Source organism: Microcebus murinus, chromosome 1 (genome assembly GCF_040939455.1).
Source record: "Microcebus murinus isolate Inina chromosome 1, M.murinus_Inina_mat1.0, whole genome shotgun sequence".
In the NCBI taxonomy this organism is placed as follows: domain Eukaryota; kingdom Metazoa; phylum Chordata; class Mammalia; order Primates; family Cheirogaleidae; genus Microcebus; species Microcebus murinus.
In genome coordinates, this window is record NC_134104.1 from 57529949 (window position 1) to 57543988 (window position 14040).

Consider the following 14040-nt stretch of genomic DNA (forward strand, 5'->3'; position numbering starts at 1 on the left):
AAAACTGGGTGTACCCTGAACACTTCCACAGAGAAACAGACCAATCATTGTGTACTTCCTCCCGCCACACTGGTGGAGCTCTGCATTCAAAAAGAAAAAAAAAGTGTGGCTGCAGGCACCCACCTTTCAACGGTCAGTCCCGACATTCTGACTGAACATCTCCCAATTGTCCAAAGAGAACAAAAACATTTTCATCTCCCCACTGCAAACATTTCTGTTACGAGAAAAAGGCTGCTTCAAGAACTGGGAGGGCGTTTTAAGGTGACTGGCGGCCGAGTTAGCCAGCAGAACCTTCTGGTTTTTAACTCTCTTTGTGCTGGCCCTGGCAACAAGTTTTGGGCTGAAACATAGCAGTGAGTAAGACTGTGGAGGATGTTGGCTCCTTCTTAACTAGACCATATTGTATGTGGAAAGAAATATGCATTAAAACATATTGATGAGATGGTAGGTATTAAGCATGTTAAATGCATGGAAATTAACCAGATCGGCGGCATTTGATGTATATATTTCACACTCCTTTGCACATATTGCACACATACAGTGATGGCAATGCTTTCTGCAACATATGGAAAAATAAATATTTTATCTGTGTGAGCTCTTAGCAGTCTCCAGGGTCTGTTGAAAGAAGAGTGTTCTCTTCTAACTCCCTCTCCCAATTTTCTCCCTTCACTGGGCTCCCACCCTCCCCTGCACGTTAACATGCTTTCCACTTATCAGCCTGGTTGGACAGGAATCAGTTGAACCTCCTTTTGATAAATAATTACTCAGCCATTGGCTCATGATAATTTAGACTAGTCATGCTGCCTCCAATCTATTTGGAGTGGTAACCACTACCCTATTCCTCACCAGCCCTCCCACCCCACACACCTGCAAATAACACATGGAAAAGGCTTAGTAGAGTATCTGGGCAGGGGATAAAGGGAAGGTGGTAACAAACCACCCGGATAATGGGTGGCAGCAGTACTGAGCTCTACTACCTAGTAGCTGTATGCCCTACCTAGGTAGGCAGATTATTATGCATCTCTGGGCCTCATTTTCCTCATCTATAAAGTGGGAATAATGATACCTACTTCTTAAGGTTGTTGTGAGGAATAAATGAGATAAGCCATGTAAAGTGATTAGCATAGTGCTGGCACATAGTAAAGGGCTTAATAATGGTAGCTCCTTTCATTGAAAGCGTTAGTTCTGTGGCTCTCATCATATTAGCTATAAGAAGACATTTCCTTCATTTTAGTAATCTTTTTTAATGTCCAAATTTGGGGCAGGGATTATTATTGTAGCAAAGGCAGAAAGAGTGTTAGGATAAGCAATCTCTTCTTCAACACTTAGATCTCTCTGTATTGCTCTCCTGACACCTTCTTTCTGTTCACATTTGTCATTGCGGTGTCTATACCAAGAGCTCCTTGAAGATAAGGATCAAGCCAGCTGCACCTGGCCTATAGAAGCCCATCAAGCCTGAGCACTATGGTCTACACTGAAACCAACACATGGCACTCTTGCTTATTATTCTTTTTTTTTACATGATTTATCCTTTCACTACTAGATACAGTGCTAGCACATCAATTTAAGATGTTTTTATGATTAAAGCATTTTATCCTCTCAATTTTTTTTTATCTCAAAATATTATAGGGGTACAAATGTTTTTGGTTACTTTTGTTATGCTCAAGTCAGGGTTGTAAGTGTATCCATCTCCCAAATAGTGTTCATTGTACTTTTATGTAGGTTTTCACCTATCTCCTCCTCTCCCCTACCTCCTGCTTGATTTTGACTGAGTTTTACTTTTTTCCATGCTCATCGGTTAGTTCCAACTTAATAGTGAGTATATGTGGTGTTTGTTTTCCCATTCTTTAGATACTTCAATTAGGAAAATGGTCTCCAGTTCCATCCAAATTGTTGCAAAAGTCCTTAATTCATCCTCTTTATGGCTGAGTAGTACTCCATAGTATACATATACCACATTTTGTTAATCCAGTCATGAAGTGATGGACACTTGGGTTGATTTCATATCTTTGCAATTGTGAATTGTGCTGCAATAAACATTTGTGTGCAGGGGTCTTTTTGATAAAATGACTTCTTTTCCTTTGGGTAAATACCCAGTGGTGGGATTGCTGGATTAAATGGTAGGTCTACTTTTAGTTCTTTGAGGAATCTCTATACTATTTTCTATAGAAATTGTACTAATTTGCAGTCCCACCAGCAGTGTATAAGCATTCCTTTCTCTCTCCATCTGCACCAGTGTCCATTGTGTTTGGACTTTTTAATAAAAAACATTCTAACTGGAGCAAGGTGATATTTCATTGTGGTTTTAATTTGCATTTCCCTGATCATTAGTGATGTTGATCATTAATTCTTATGTTTATTGGCCATTAGTCTATCTTCTTTTAAAAAGCTTCTGTTCATGTCTTTTGCCTACTTTTTAACGGGGTTGTTTTTTTCTTGCTGATTTGCTTGAGTTCTTTGTAGACTCTGGTTATTAGCCCTTTATTGGATGTATAGCTTGTGAGTATTTTCTCCTATTTTGTAGGTTGTCTATTTGCTCTGTTGATTATTTTCTCAGCTGTTCAGAAGCATTTTAATTTAATCAAGTCCCATTTGTTTATTTTTGTTGTTGCTGTGATTGCCACTGGGGTCTTCTTCATAAATTTTTTGCTTAGGCTGATATCTAGAAGAGTTTATGCAAGATTTTCTTCTAGCATTCTTATGGTTTCATGCCTTGCATTTAAGTCTGTTATCCATCTTGAATTAATTTTTTGTGAGTGGTGAGACATATGGATCCTGTTTCATTCTTCTGCATTTGGCTATCCAATTCTCTTAGCACCTTTTATTGAATAGGGCTTTTTTCCCCAGTGTATGTTGTTATCTGGTTTGTCAAAGATCAGTGGGCTGTATGTGGATGGTTTTATATCTGGGTTCTCTGTTCTGTTCCAGAGGCCTATGTCTCTATTTTTAGGCCAATACCATGCTGTTTTGGTTATTATAGCCTTGTAGTACAGTTTGAAGTTTGGTAATGTGATGCCTCCAGATTTGTTCTTTTTGATTAAGATTGCTTTGGCTATTCAGGCTCTTCTTGGTTCCAAATGAAATGCAAAATTATTTTTTCTAGACCTGTGAAATATGACGTTGGTATTTTGATGGGGATTGCATTGAATCTGTAAATCACTTTGGATAGTATGGACATTTAAAAATTTTTGATTATACCAATCCATAAGCATGATATATTTTCCCATTTGTTTGTGTCATCTGCGATTTCTTTCCTCAGTGTTTCATAGTTCCCTTTGTAGAGATCTTTCACCTCCTTGGTTAAGTATATTCATAGGTATTTTATGTTCTTTGTGGCTATTGTTAATGGTATTGAGTCTTTGATTTGATTCTCAGATTGACTGTTATTGGTATAAAAGAATGATACTGATTTGTATACATTGATTTGGTAACCTGAGACTTTGCTAAATTTATTTATCAATTTCAGGAGTCTCTTGCTGGAGTCTCTGGGGTTTTCTAGATTTAAGATCATCTTCGGCCAAAAGCAATAGTTTGACTTCATCTTATCTGATTTGGATACCCTTTATTTCCTTCTCTTCCCTGATTGCTCTGGCAAGGACTTCCAGCACTATGTTGAATAGCCATAGTGACAGTGGACACCCTTGTCTTATTCCAGTTCTTAGTGGGAATGCTTTCAACTTTTCCTTATTCAGTATGATGTTGGCTGTGGGTTTGTTATATATGGCTTTTATAATTTTGAGATATGTTCCTTCTATGCCTAGTTTGTTGAGTGTTTTTATAAAAAGTGCTAAATTTTGTCAAATGCTTTTTCTACATCTATTGAGATGATCATATAACTTTTGTTTTTGCTTCTGTGTATGTAGTGGATCACATTTATTGATTTCTGTATGTTGAACCATCCTTGCATCCCTGGGATGAAGCCCACTTGGTCATGGCGGGTTATTTTTTATGTGCTGTTGAATTTGGTTTGCTAATATTTATGTGCTGTTGAATTGTGTTTATTGAGTATTTTTGCATCATTATTCATAAGAGATACTGGTTTGTAGTTTTCTTTTTTTGTTGTTTTTGTGTTCTTTCCTGGCTTTTGTATCAATTTTTTGTTTTTAACTTTCTCGGCAAGTCTGATTTACAATGTGTTTTCCAGTGTATTTCTCCTTCACTGTATCAGTCAAGATCCTTGCAAAAAAAATAGATGGCACATGCAAAGATTTTAACTGAAGAGAGTTTAATGAAAGGACTGTATGCTGAGGTGCAGATGAGGTTAAGTGACCCCGAAAGGATAGTAAAGCCCAGATACTAGCAGTAGTAGAAAGCTTTCAGTCTCAGCATTAAACCATTTAAATTGAAGGGTCAAGGATTTCTAAGTCTACTCAGAACTGGAGCTGGGAAGGAGGACTGATCTAATATATACCCTGACCCCTCTCTCCTTTCACTCTCCAATCTCTTGTTGACGTTTCCTTTTGGCCAAATTCAAAGGAAAGGTAGAAGACAAGAGAAGTCAATCTCCTGGGTCACATGTCAGGGCAAAGAATGGTTCTGGAGTTTTGTTGAGCGTATAGTGAGATGACAAGACTAATCAGCATATCTATTCTTTCCCTTTCCCTTTTACTTTCAATTATACATTCCGGAAGGAAGGACAGAGCAATATAAAATCAGTTCTCTCTTAGCTTCCAAATACCAATTTTGTGTATTTGCTGGTCATAGAGCAAGAAAACTGAATGTAAGTAAGCTCATGAGGGCAGGAATTTTTGTTTCACTTACTGCCATTTGCTCAGTGCCTAGGACAGTGCTTGGAACATAATAAATGCTTAGAAAATTTTAGTTGAGTAAATATATTCATCTCTATTGTGCCAGATACTACATATACATTATCTCATTTAATTATTACAATAATCTGTGTAAGTAGGCAAGGCTGCTAAGCATGGTTATACAGGTAACATGGGGTTGGGTAGGTGTAATAAATAATCTAACAGTCACCATCCCCATCCACCCCAAGCCTTAAGACCAGGCCCAGAGCATTGTCAACCTACTGGAAGGGATACACTTCTGCAAATAGGTCATATTTTTTAGACTTTATCCACCTTATTGATTTTTGTACCTAACAAATCTCTGTAAGTTTTGTTATTACTTCTCCTTTATATATGAGGAAGCTGAGTTTCCGAATAGCAGAGACTGCAAAGATTATAATCCAATCTCCCCATTCTCTAAGGTCCATGAGAAGTGAAAATAGGCACTGGTATTCTGCACAGATGAAGTACTTCCTATGGCAGAAACAGATGTTCACTTGTGGACTTCTCTGTAATTTTCAGGAAATATCAGGCCCTCATTCTGGGGTCTGGATCTGGGTTCTCTGCAGCACAGGAAGGTAGGAGTGGTAAAGACCCTTTTCCCTTTTAAAGGATTCAGAAACTTTGAAACCAGTGTGCATCCTAGTCAGGGGTATGCTACTTGCACCAGCATAGTTACCTTGGGATGAAGAAAACTCAGAAAACTATCCAGATGTGGGAATTTCTAAGGTACTCCTTACACTTGAACTTAAGGATGAATGAAGGTATTATACAAGTAAGTTCCTTATGTGTGGATGGACTAAAGAAACTCTATTTTTGATGCTCCGAAATGTCTTTAATCCACAATGCCTCAATCCTATTAGTACTGCAGAACACTCTGATGGTTCCCATGCCCATCCTGACCAGGTAGGCCTGTCTATCACCTATACCTCAGCTACCATCAATTATGATTCAGGTGACTGAAAGCATGACAGGTAAAAAGCAACAGAAAATAAAGCAAAACTCTGGCTTCATCCCTTTGAGTTCGATTTATGCCAGAATAGCTAAAGACATGACATAGAAAATATGAATGTGAAAATCCTACCTGAAGCCTAAGAGGGATGTTAGTCTCCCAGGTTTAGCGTTTTCCAGTAACATAGAAGTCTGTAAAACACCATCCCATTACCTGCCTCATAACATATAGGAAAACTGGTGAATACAACTTGAATGAATTTTCATTTTAAAATGTATAATTAAGTTACTTTGCATGCATAGCCTCTAAATCATTCAAATTTCTGGTCTAGTGGGGAAAAAGCATATATTCATCTGTTATTTTTAGCAATGATTAACGAATACTCAATATCAATGTTTCAACAGTGTTTTCCTGTAGGTATCTGCTATCCTAAGTTACTTCTGCACCTTTCCTTGCTAGGGCTGTACTTCTCTAACATAAATGTCCCACATGGAGGGAACTAAATCAACTACATAAACCCGTGCATTCAGAGAACAGAGTTGAGCTGGATACAGTGGCTTGGAGATGTGGTGGAAGGAGCCCAGAGACCCAGGGGAAGTGCCTTGGCTCCCTAGAATTGCAAGGAGGAAACAGCATGGGGCTGTAGCTCAGACAACAGGCGAACACAGGCAAGCAAAGCTGGCTTATAAATTTGATTAAGGTGGCATGAGATGACAAGCCACTGTGAGACTCAACAGAATGGCACAGGAGGGCGACGAGAAGCAAACAGAGCAGGAAGATCTGCACCATGTCAGGCAGAGGCACAGATGCCCAAGCAGAACAGCAGCAGTCCCTGCAAGGTGTGCTCAGATCCAGCTCGGCACGGCCACCTGTGAGGAGGGGATGATGCTGCCCAGGGCACACACTGCGGGCAGGAAGCTGAGAACCACTGTGGACACTCAAGACTGAGTCTGACTACCTTGCTGCTTCTAAGAGATGAAGCCATTTAGAATTTCATCTATTTTTACAATAGCCTGTGTGTGTGTGTGTGTGTGTGTGCGCGCGTGTGTGTATGTGTTTATTCAAACAAGTGAATTAAGAAGCCTTTCATTGGATGTGTAATGTACTCACAGTAGTTTCCAAATAAATGGTGTCACTCTTCAGGTAAATCACTCCGAGGTTTGGGCCTAGTGCAGATGTTCATTGGGGCAGGGAACAGAGAGCGGCTGCATCTAGATCAGACAAAAAACAAACAAAAATCAGGTTGTTAAATAAATAGGTGACAGTGATCATTTATTTTGATATAGAACTTTGGGGCTTAGTTGAGAGGGTGTTTCTGCATCTTTGCACCAGAGAATGGCAAGTCAGGGATGGGAGAACAGAGAGGGCGTTGTTCAGGCTCCATTTTCAGTGTTTTTACGCGAGTGCTGATGCGGCCTGAGACATCAATAGCACCTTATCAGCACAGATGGAGCTGACGTGGAAGCGAAGTTGAGGGCGAGGGCAGGGGAGATGGCGACAGTGTCCTTCAATCTTGCCACAGCCAATTCTTTTCCTGGTGTCCTTATTTTTTCATTCATTATACTCATTCATTCATCTTTGATAAAAATATATTTGTGATATAAACATGATGTTTTGAGATATGTATACATTGTCGAAGGGCTATATCAAGCTAATTAAAAATATGCATTATCTCACATATTTTTTTTTTTGGTGAGAACACATAAAATCTACTCTTAGCAATTTTCAAGCATACACTATATTGTTATTAACTATAGTCACCATGATGTACAATAGATCTCTAGACTTATTCCTCATAACTGAAATTTTCTATCTTTTGACCAACATCTCCCCAGCCTTTGGTAACTGCCATTCTACTCTCTGCTTCTCTGAGTTCAACTTCTTCAGATTCTACATATAAGTGAGACCACATGGTATTTGTCTTTCTGCACCTGACATTATGTCCTCCAGGTTCATCCATGTTGTTGCAAATAACAAGATTTCCTTTTTTTTTTTTTTAAAGCTGAATAATGTTCCATTAAGTACTTTTTACCACATTTCTGGTATTCTTGACTCCACTTCAGTCTCTTCCTCTATTGCTCAGTTCTCACCTATTCAACCAGGCCCACTGAGCTGGCCAGTTCTGAGCTTCTCTTGCCTTCTCTTTGCCCTTCACTGCAAAGTCTCCATTTCCTTCCATATCTTCTAATCCTGGGTAGTTCAGCCTCGGGGGCTACAGAATGGATATTGTCTGTCTCAGAGCCACAAACACAGTGGTCTTTTTCCAGACCCTGCCCCTTTGGCCAAATTGGGCTTCAATGACCACTTTATTCCTGTAACTCTCCTCCCTCTGCATCAGGACACTGAATTATCCTGATTTTCCTTTTACCTCTCAGTTCACTCTTCTGCCTGCTTCACTGGCTTGTTTTCTTTCTCCTCTTCTTTAAATGTAGATATTTCCTCTCCTCAGGCTTCGTCTACACCTACCCTCCATGACCTCAATAATCACTTCTCCATAGAGAGCATCCATATTGCTATCTCTAGTTATTGCTTTTCTGGAGAGCTCCAGACACACTTTCTCACTAACAGCTGGTTATTGGTTCATTCATTTACTTATTCATTCGTTATTTATATGGCATCTATTAGGAACCTGGATGAATAAGATAAAATCTCTAAATAAGAGAGAATCTCTAATTTTGGAGAAGCTCACATCTCCATCAAATACTGTATGGGCTCTTCTAATTCACAAAGTTTAAAATAGAACTCATTGCCTTTCCCTCAAAATCTGTTCCTTCTCCAGACTTCCCATTTCCTGCCATAGGATTATCTCCATCAAGTTACTTGAGCCCACATTGAGGAATCATCTTTAATTCTTCCTTTTTTTCTTTTCTTCCCACATCCAACCCCCTGCCAAATCCTGTGGTTTTTACACTGGCCAGGACTTCTTTACTTTTTCCAGTTCTCTTTACTTCTAGCCATCCTTCACACCAATGTTTCATTAATTTTTCTAAAGTACTATTCTAAACACATCACTCTTTTGCTCAAAATCCTCTTTGCTTATTGGATTAAAGTTAAACTTCTTGATTTGGCATTCAAGGCTGCTATAATGTGGCCCCAATCTGATTGCCCACTTTTATCTCTCCACTCCATTCTCCAATCCAGTAACGCCCTACTCTTTCCTACCCTGTTCATGGTATTTTCTCCCCTTTTCCAATATCTACATATAACTTCTTTAAGGGCCATCCAAATGCCACCTTGTTTATAAAGCATTTCCCAAAGGAAAGTACCCTTTTTGAATCAAACACTTTTACACACTACTTTCTTTGTACATTCTACCAACTCTAATAATTATTTGAGTAATTTGTCTTTAGCTTCATAAGCTCCTTGAAAGCAGAAACAATTTTACTCTTTGTACCTTCTAGCAGGCAATGCCTTGCACATAAGTTTGTGCTAAGCATGTATCTGCTGAACTGAATTTAAAAGGAATAAAGAATTTTGCTCAGAGTCATGGAAACTGAGACTGGAAAGACCTTAAAGTTCATCTATTCCAACCCCCTCATTTTTCAGATGAAGAGATTAAGGGAACAGACTTGCTCAAGGTCACATCTTTGGTAGTGGCTGGGCAAGGGTAACTGACATAAAAGGTCACAAATCTCTGTGTATCTATCAGTGCTTACTTGGCACCAACAGGCACAGCAGACCATCAACAGTGACCAGACCAGACAGTGAGGCTGGGGTAGCCTGCAAAAATATACTGTGTTCCAAAAAATAATGAACTTGTGTCACATATTTGCTTCAACAAACTGAACTAAAATGTATTTTTTATAGTTAAATAATGGCTAAAATATGAGGGTGGATTTAAAAAACAAGGAGGCAAACTTTGGTAACATTACCAGCAGAAATTATTATAATAATATGATAAATACCATTGAGGTGATAAACTCAGGCTGAAATCAGAATGAAGAAATTTCACACACTTTGGCTTTAGCTAGAGATCTTGGTGAGAACATGCTGCAGTAATTCTAGGTTAAATTCATAGAAACATAGACTATTGGCAATCTGCTATTGTGCCTGATTAACACTTCTTTTCCTATCTACCACTGTCCAATATTCATCCTCTAGGTTTGTTTACATTCGTCCTTATTTTCCTTTCCTTATGTTACTAATTTACTTGTAGAAATGCATAGATGACTGCCCGCAAGCCTGTTCCAATTTCCTTGCCTTGTTCTTCTCTTGTGGTAGAAGAAACATTAATTGTTTAATTTGCTCTCCATCCTTATCCTCAAACAGAATCGTTTTCTCTCACCCAAAGATGAAAAGCCTAACAAAACATGCTGTGGGGAAAATAGTGTTTACCTAGGTGAGGAAAACAGACTTTTCCAGGGAATCTCAGTAGTTTTTACTTGGCCAGAGAAGCTCAGCTCTAAATGTTAGCTACACTATTATTTCATCTTCCTCTGCCAAGTGAGTGCTTGACTCACTGTTACTCACTGGAGGAAAAACTTGGTAGAATTAATCAAACTTTTTTTGGTCAGTGTGGGGGAGCCATGCTATGCACAGAGCCATCCGTTTGCTAGTGACACCCCGGCAGCCACACAAACAGCAAACTGGGCTCAAGAGCTCTTCATTGTTTTTCCTCACCCATCATATGGCTGGACAGATTATCAACACTTCACTAGACAGAACCTCCTCCTCTTTTTTCCTGTGGCAACTACATTAAAATGATAAAGGAAATCACCGATCAATAGTATTAATACATTGCAGGGAAAAATTATCTGGCAACATACAAATCCTTCCTGTAATTAGATAAGTGTACATTTTAAATATACCTAATGTTTGGTTTATATTGTGCATTTTATAAGTTAGTAGAGTTATAATCTTCTTGTCCTTTCATGTCCTTTCATGAAACCCTTCTTTCTCAGCCCCACATCCTGCTGTTATGATCTTACTTTCATTCTTTGGCAAACTGTCACCCATCTCCATCTTCTTATTTCCCCTCTTGCCTTAGTGCACACCTGAGGGCCTATTAATCAGAACCACTGCGTGGTGTGTCATGTTTTATCGCTTGCAGTATGGATACACTCTAAAAAAGTCTCAGTGAAAGTGACTTCATGGGGTTTCATGTTTATTCTCTTTTAATGACTTCCATATCCAGTATACTCAGTTTTTAAGTCAAAAGATAATTTTGAGGGGCTGCTGGTGCCACCAATTCTCCCTGGAATGTGGAAATGCAACTGTTTTCTTTGCCTCTTACATTATCACTGTAATAAAGAAATCTGCTTTTGGAACCCCACTGGCAAGTTTCTTGATGGTGTCAGAGGCAGGACAGACAGTGGGGTCACTTCTCTTCAGCCTGTTTTGTTGTTGATATCTCTGCAGATCTGTCTTGGAAGCCCCTAGAGAGCAGAGCTGTTATGTAATACACTGCCACATATTACTGTAAGGAAATTTCTGCGAAGGCCTTCTTTCAGTATAACCTGTCCCATTCTTAGGAAAGCACACCAAGCCATTCTAAAATTATAGAGGGGGACTTCCTGATTAAAATTTACAAAAAGATAATAATAACAATAGCTACCATTTATTGGCTGTCTAAATTTTATCAGAGAGTGCACCAGGCATTTTTGGATATAAATACATTCTCATTTAATCCTCATAGCAATGCCATGCTGTAGGTTTTAGTATATTCATTTTACAGATGAGGAAAGTGAGACTCGGTAAGCTCATATAATCGGTCCATGATGAGAAAGCTAGCAGATAGTGAAGCCAGAATCCAAACTCAGATTTCTCTGACTTTAAATCTGTGCTCTTTTCACTATGCAATTGTCCCAACACGGCATGGACACATTTCTAGTTCCCTCTGTGATTTTTGCACAAGGCTGATGCTTACGTTATTTCCATGATGGTTCAGAGCCACTGGAAAGATCTGGGAGCACAGACCTCAGGTGAAGGAACTATTTCAGAAACTATCAATAAGTATAGTTCCTTGCTACCTCCTTTTTAATTGAAGATTAGAATGTTTTATATCAGTCTTCTCAGACTTAAATGAACAAATGAATCACCCAGCATTTCTGAGTCAGCATATCTGCTATTCTGAATTTCTAACAAGCTCCCAGCTGCTGCTGCTGCTGCTGGACTGGGTACCATAGGTCTTATGTCTGACACTCTCCTTCCTACTGAGGGTTGTTCCTGAAGGAGCTGCTCAAGCCGAATAACTTGGGTAACGGCTCACATGGCATGACTGGCTTCTGATTCTGGGCCAGTTTGTCGGGTCATCAGGCATTACACAGAATTCAAGGAGTTTCTGGCATAGAGCACATTGTAAAAAAATCATTTTTAGATCCCCCAGGGCTTCCCTCCCCTTTGGAAATTCAAAATGATTATGTCTCTAACATGTAAAGTTCCTATTTTTTACATTATTGTTAATTTTAACAATAATTATCTGGTAATAATTCAAATAACACCTTTCCTCTGAGAAATTCAATGAGCTTTACTAACCTTAATTGTCTAACAGCAATTCCCAGGTGTAGATAAAGCTGTCTCAAAGATCACAGTAAATTTAAAATTGTTCCACTTCCCTCGTTTCTTTGCCCCAAATGTAGTGGTGAGTTAGTGGTGAGGGGTTACTAATTGGCAAAGACCCACTATCTCATAATTTGAGGCATAGGAAATTTCATAAAGCAAGGGCAAATCTAAGAAATAATTAGCAGAGAGGTGATTATGGGGAATACAATGTTAGAGAAAAAAAGGAGGAAGAGTTAAAAAGAGTAAGACTAAGAAAAGAGAAAGTAAAATCACAGAACTAGCTGATGACCTTAGATGAGTCATTTAACTTCTAGGTAGCTCAGCTTTTCCATCTGTAAGAAGAGGAGGTTGGTTTTATTATTTTTAATGTCCTTTCAAACTCTAATAGTCCCCTGAGAAGAAAGATGTGGGAATTAAGTAGCTCATCAACCTGTTAAACTATTCAACCTGTTAAAGAAACCTATTCGACTTTCAACTTTTTAACTAATTACCTGAAACAAATTTCCAAGTCTATATCACTAATCCCCCCTCTCTGGAAACTGCTGAGAAAACTATTTAATGAATAAGGCACCAAAGCCAAGACATCATGGCCAGACAAACTGATAAGGAACCTCATCTTCAGCTTTTTGATGCCATAAGCGCTGTTTAATTTTTGAAATTTTAGTTCCTTAATTAACCACTAGTTAATGCCCATGTCCAGAAGAAATACCTCTGATGGCCTGAAGACCCCAGGGATGGCCCTGCCAACAGAAGGTGGAATCACAATCCCACTGTTTGTCACGTTAAATCTATGTTAATTTTCTCCATAGAGACCTCTTGATTTCTCTTTGACAATTCACAAACTTTGTTAATAAGAGTTGTACATCCTGTGAGCCTTAGCAATATCAGGTATAGTTGATTCTCACTTTTAATAAGAGAATTTTTGGCTCAGGGTTATATATATACATATACATATATGTAAATGTGATGATTTTCTGTTTTTAATAAACACCAAGTCTGGTCCTAGAAACTCCTTCTCTAAGTCATTTGACACTGAAATCTTGCTGTCCAGAACGCCTGCCACAGGTGATGGTTATGAGGTTATTTAAAACCCCATAATAAGGATTCTAACATGAGCATGATTTATGGTACAGAATGTTCATTTGGCAATATCAGAGTTTTCTATACCTTGCCCCTTGTACCGAGTGTATTTTCTGGACTAACCATTACAGTTTGTGGCTAAATGGGAAAACAGGTACTGAGAAACATCATGGTGGCATTACCCCAGAGAACACACTCTGTCACTGTCTCCACAGCGAACATCATTTCCCTTTTCCTCCTCCCATCACTTCAACAGCAATTTTTGCTACCATTAACTAAATGCCTACTGTGTGGCAGGCACTGTGCCTTTTCATATATAACTTCATTTCTTTGAAGGTGAGAATTATATTCCCATTTTATAGATGAAGAAGATGAAACTGATGCTTAGGAAAGGTACAGTTATTTGCCATAGGTCATGAAGCCAGAGGGTAGCAAAGCAGGGTTTAAGCTCAGGTTTTAGCCACAATGCTCCAGGGTGTAACCTATATCTAGCTCATAATCACGGAACCACTGATCTCCTGTCTTCCTTCCACTCCTCATTTGAGGTCCTCACCAGAGGTTTATACTAGATTCTCCATCATGACCGTCTAATGCCTTCTGGAAACTTTTTTGAAACTTCTCAAAACCTCCTACACTTGATTCATGTTTTCCTCCTCTACATTGATTAATACTTTAATACAAAAACCCATAACCACCTCTTTTCAACACACCTTACCACCC

General features: G+C 38.9%; 1 protein-coding gene across 24 annotated transcripts in view; it reads right to left on the reverse strand.

Annotated features, from left to right (window-relative positions):
• The window catches only part of ZBTB20 (zinc finger and BTB domain containing 20), a 760184-nt gene that overhangs the window by 47476 nt on the left and 698668 nt on the right, over nt 1-14040 (reverse strand). For 22 of the 24 annotated variants that reach the window (XR_012918895.1, XM_076001586.1, XM_076001621.1 and 19 more), the window contains one exon: nt 6850-6950. The gene's annotated coding sequence lies outside the window, so the exon portion shown is untranslated. Of the gene's footprint in view, nt 1-5871; nt 5953-6849; nt 6951-14040 lie in introns of all 24 variants that reach the window. The other 2 variants (XM_076001593.1, XM_076001596.1) reach the window with 2 other exon arrangements.